The following is a 6,081-nucleotide window of genomic DNA, read 5'->3' on the forward strand; positions in this document are numbered from 1 at the left end:
GTGCCAGGCTGTGTAACTCTCTAAGTTGCCCTACACGCTCTTGTGTCAGGCCGTGTGTTAGGCTGTGTAACTCACTGACTTGCACCCTAAAGAACTCATCAGATAACATACGATTGTGTTGCCAAACCGTGTGTCTCACACAGCTGAGTCACACGCCTGTGTCTCAAGCCATGTGGACCTAAAATAAACCTTAAATAACAAGTTTTCCAATTTAAGTTTACTTGGACTCTAAGTAACCCATCTACCAGTCAAAAGACCTATTCAAAGTGACATTAAACAAGCTAAAAATATGCTAAATCAACATCCTAAGTGCCTAACCAATGTATCCTCATTGATACCACAAGTATATATAATTATACATTAATATGAATCATCAACCACAACTTATCAACTCACAAAATTTAACACCTAACCAATATGCCTATCATAGGCACTCCAAACACAACATTCTATTAACACATACCATATATATTTGCATTAAAACATCTTACCTGATTCACATATATCATATATAAGTTGACTATTTGTACTTAAGATAATATTTAACATTTTACATATCCAAATCAATAGTAATGACATATAAGCCTATTACATGCCATATAATCCAAAATAAACATTCCAAAATCTACCGAAAATGAGTGGATAGTGTGACTTGAGTGCCGATCCGACCGTCCAACCTTCAAAGTATCTACAAGAACAAAAATAACACAAGTAAGCTCATTGAAGCTTAACGCCCTTAATAATTATTTCTGTTCTGTAAATACCTGACACAAATATCTATTTGCTTCAGTGGTTAAGTGTTCTGGGTGTGTTTGACAGGTTTTGGGTTCAAGTCTCACCCTTTGTGAATTTGGTTATTTTTGGGATCCAAGCCTTACCAGCTCAGTGGGCTTTTATAAAATTGTCTGTTAATTCATATCAAAATGAGCATGCAGGTTTGAGTGGTAAGGGTGTTGGCGTCTTGGAGGTTCTGTGTTCGAATCCCTGCACGAGTGTGGGTGTTAATTTTTGCTCTACTGACTGATAGAATTTCGGTCGTATTGAAAGTCTGAGAGAGAGGGGGTTAGTAGGAGAAAAATATGGGATATAGGGGTTATCAGTATTGGTTTCTTTTATTTTTTCTAGAAATTCTCTCCCTTCTTCTAAGAAAAAATTGATGTTAGGCCTCTACTTCTCTTCCGTTTTCTTCTTCCTGTTCTCCTTTTCGATTATGTTTCCTTTTTGTTGGTCGTCACACCTTTGTTCTTGTTATTTCGGTTTCATTGCACGTTCTGGTAAGTGGGGCTTTGCTATTCTGTAACTTGTGTTTTTTCCAACGTTGATTGGGGTTATACTGTTGTTTTGGTAGCAACGAATCGGGAATATCATGATTCTACTCTTGCAGAATCGTAGTCAATCGTTCGGAGTGTTGGGGTAAGTGATAAGCTTGATTTGCGCGATGGTTGGTTTCGAGTTTTCGGTTTAATTATGTTTTAAGACTAATTTTGAGCATTGTTATGTCGACTCTTAGGTTTTGGAGGGATCGTGGTTGTTGTAGCGTCTTAAACGAACCAGCTGTGTTTTTGAAACACAGAAAAACGAGTTTTGGCGAAAGCCAAAATTGGCCAATGTCGACAGTACACGGGCGTGTGCCTGGCCATGTACGAGACATGGCCGTGTGGTCGATGAAAGCATGGCCGTGCACAATACACGACTGTGTGGTGGCTCGAGTGTGGCCGTGTGGGCCACACAGGCTAGGTCAGGTTAGACGTGTGGGCCACACGGGCATGTGGATTTTGGGCCAGGCCGTATAGGCCAATCTAGGCATGTGGGCCACACAGGCATGTGGGCCCATTTTTATGAAATTTTCCCTTGGGTCACATAGGTCACTTCGATCGACTGTGGGCCTACTGTAAGGTCGGTAAGGGCTAATTAAACTCTGATTTGTATGCTATGATATTCTGATAGACCGATTTGAGTAGGATACTAAATGTATGCCTGGCTATACTAATGTATGTGTATCTAGTATTTGTTTAAAGCATGTTGAGCATGTTTAATCTGTTATATTTGTATCTGAATCTCTGTATTGGTTATTGGGGTGAGATTTGCATATGAGGAGGAAGTTGTTTGTTCGGCGTTAATCGCCATTATTCTGGCAGCTTGGCTGCATATTATCTGATATGTGTCTTAATGGCATGACGTGGGGTGTAGGGATGGGTGGGTGTTTTTAACCCCACATGGTGTGATGGGATGATCGAAGTTGGTGTGTAGAGGACCGGGGTAGGATTCTGCATATCTGAAACGAAATCTATTATCTGAATTTGAATCTAAAACTGAATCTGTATATGTATCTGTATCTGACTGTACGTATAATTTTGTATGATTGCATGCTTAATTCAGTTAGGTTACACACTGAGTTTTCGTAAACTCACATCTGTTGTCTATTTTTTCAGGTAATCCATAGACTTAGGCGTATTAGTGCGGCAGAGACTCAACGGTTACCACTCGACTGTAAATGGTTTAAAATTAGCAATTTATGGTTCATTTATGTTTTTGGTAATCATTTTGAGAGTTTGTAATTTTTGGGACTCTTTGGACTTTTTTTTTGGGTTTTAAACTATTGATTCTGGTTTGCTGATTTTTTGCATGCTTGGTAAATTATTTTTTGAAATTGGCAGTTTTTACGGAAAAAAGAGGTTTTCCTAAAAATAACAAATCGAGTTTCTAAAATATGGAGAATTTATTAAACTTCCGCTTTAATAAATGTTTTGACAAAATTAATTAATTAAATAATTTTATCAGTTTATTTGTGAACGAACTCGTGGTATTAAACTTGAATGGTTTATCAAGTCAACGCCATTTTCAAAACCCATTCCTTGTGACATCACCAGATTCGATCATAACGTCTAAGCCGGGTTTGGGGTGTTACATAGTAAGTTCGACGTACTAAAATGAAAAATCTTACCAAAGTAAGTACAACAAATAAAATAATAATAATAATACAATCATATGTGTTCCATGTTATCCACAATCTCAACCGGTGAATTGTAAACTTCAATTCAAAACTCAAATACATGAAAAAACCATCAAAATCACTAAACAAGTTATCTTACTAAGATTTACAATCTAATGAATGACTAACAATTATGAGTACATCGATCTTCCAACTGAAACACACCTGATACTCATAAGAGCTAATCCATCCGAAACACACCAAAATAGAGAGTATAACATGAGAGTTCGCAACAAATGCTGAACCTTAGTATTCTCGGAAAACATATATATATCATTCCACAACAATCTCCACTCCAATCCCCCATAACACACCGTATCTCGATTTTACTCTATCCTGTATTCATATAGATCAAATAACATATTCCGATCCAAATATTGAAATTCAATAACATCTCTCAAATAACCTTACATCATCTATAATCAAATATATCTATTATATCACATTATATTATCAAACATTTTATATAGATGTTAAATTATAAACTGTACAAACTTACTTGGACTAAATTATAGTAGTTGCAGAAGTTCAGGGACTATTCTGTAATTTTTTATTTTCCACAAGTATCAATTGAGTCTTGATCTAAAATGTAAAATTTCTCAATTATTAGCTTACATTTCACACTCCAATTCATTTTACATTTTATAACCTTTTATTTTTTAAATTTATAAAATTACCCCTAACTTTTACAACTTTTTCAATTTAGTCCCTTAACCCAAAAATCATCAAATTAACCATTTCTCTGGTCAAACTTACAGCCAAATATACTGGGCCCTTAAACAGTCGCTACTAAACATCAAATTCACTATCAAATCCTAAAATTTTGACATTTTCACAATTTAATCCCTAAATCAAAATTTAACAAAAATCACTTTACAAAATCACCAAATAACACAATCAAAGCTTCAAATACATAGTTATTATAAAAAAAACATTCAAGATTCATCAATAACAACTTTTAAGATTTTTAACAGATTCAAAAACGAAGGTACGAGCTAGCTGAACCTAGTTGTAATGATATTAAAAATATAAAAATTACAAGAAACGGGTAAAGAAATCACTCACATGCAAGGATTTATGTTTTTACGAAATTGAAGCTCCAAAAATGGTGAACTTCTCTTTGATTTTCAGTGGAAGAACATAAAAGATGATAGCCAATTTCTTTTTTTTTGTTTTATTATTCTGTAGTTAATTAACTAAATTATAGATTTACCTTTAATTATAACCTTATAAATAAAATTTAAAAGCCTATTATTTTCAATCAATAACATTATAGCCTATTATTTTCAATCAATAACATTATGGACTAAATATTGCTTACGTCCCTTTTCATTTAATAGTTAGGCTATCAAATTAATAGAATTTAAGATTTACTAAATTTTACACATTTTTCAATATAGATTTTTTTTCCTAATTAATTATCTAAACGTTAAAATTTTTTAACCAAATTTTAATATGATCCTAATGACTCTATAAATATTTTAAAAATAATATTTACGAGTCGACACGATGAAAATTTGTCATCTCAAAACCACTATTCCGTCACCACTAAAAATCAAACTGTTACAACATAAAAATACCTAAACCAGTGATTAACAAAACCGAAAGCTATATGGAGTTTATGACATCAGGAATAACAAAATTACAATATATATATGTATATATATACGAATTAGCAGTTGTAGTTTATGTTTACTTAATAGACTTGGCTTCGCTTCTCGACTTGCCCATTTATCTCCATGAAAAATTGTGAAAAACTTGGACTTACTAGTGATAATAAGAGAGAATTGAGTATACAATTTGCAGCAGGGTAAGCAGAGCAAGAAAACCGCAGCAACAAATGATAATTAGGACCAGGGAAAGTTAAAATTATTTTTTATATTGATTTTGGACGGGTTGAGTTGGGTAATGGTTGAGTTTTTTTCAGGTTCGAGCTACATGAAAATAGTCCAAAAATCATAAAAATTGGTTCAATCAAATTTTTTTATCAATTTTTTGAATTTACAATTGACAGTTTAATAATAATTCAAAATTGTCATGATTCAAACAACTTAACCACTACCTCCAAATTGATGTGTTGATCAATTTCCAATCCGATCCAATTTTAAAAACATTCAACCTCGATGATTTACATTACAGACCTCTATGGTTATATGAAGCACAGTTATGTCTCCTGGTTTTTCATGGAAAAACCGAAATACATATTCTATGCACTGAGACAGGATAAAAATCTAAAGAAAAAATTAGACACGACTAAAACACTCGTGAATACAAAATTTTGATGATGACCGAAAACATTAGGACAAGCATAAGTCTCAATTTGAAATCTAAATTTATGCTTTTTCGTCTTGGATGAGGAAGTTGGGAGTGCTAAAATGACTATTATATAAAAAGGTCTTTTAAGGTCTTATATTATATAAAAAGCTCTTTTAAGGTCTTATATTATACATATAAATTTTTTGTCATTATATTTTTGGGTAAGGTATATTGCAAGTCACTCAATTAGTAATTTTGTTTTTGTTTTGGTCATTTTAAAATTGTTTTTTCTTTTTCAATTTAGTCACTTTATTAATATAATTGTTCAAATTGGTCACTACTGTTAAAAATTCTGTTAATCGATTTTACAAATTTCTATTGTGGCTCATTAGCCAATTGAATGATGACACATGTCACATTTTTTTAACTTTTGACTAAAGCTTAGGGATCTTATCATTTAGGTCAAATGTATACATTCTTTGCCTTAGCCAATTTGAATTCGTTTTCCCTAAATCTTGGAAAAAATGAAGAATGAAATTACATATAAAACTTTTTCCTAGGAAAAATAATATATACACCAATGAAATTTAGAACCTACGACCAAATCAATTGCTCGTATAACATTTTAAATAGCTATGTTATTTTACTATTCATTTTTCTTGAAGTACCTATGTCCAATGCATAACCAGATATAGGTACAAGAATATGATTGTAACACCCCTAATCCCTCTCCGTCGTCAGATTTAGGGTCACAGACATTACTAACAAATCAGAACATTTAATTATTACATCATAAGCATTTGTGTAAGTTAACAATTAACATTATATTATAA

Source organism: Gossypium hirsutum, chromosome A13 (genome assembly GCF_007990345.1).
Source record: "Gossypium hirsutum isolate 1008001.06 chromosome A13, Gossypium_hirsutum_v2.1, whole genome shotgun sequence".
NCBI classification, from domain to species: Eukaryota; Viridiplantae; Streptophyta; class Magnoliopsida; order Malvales; family Malvaceae; genus Gossypium; species Gossypium hirsutum.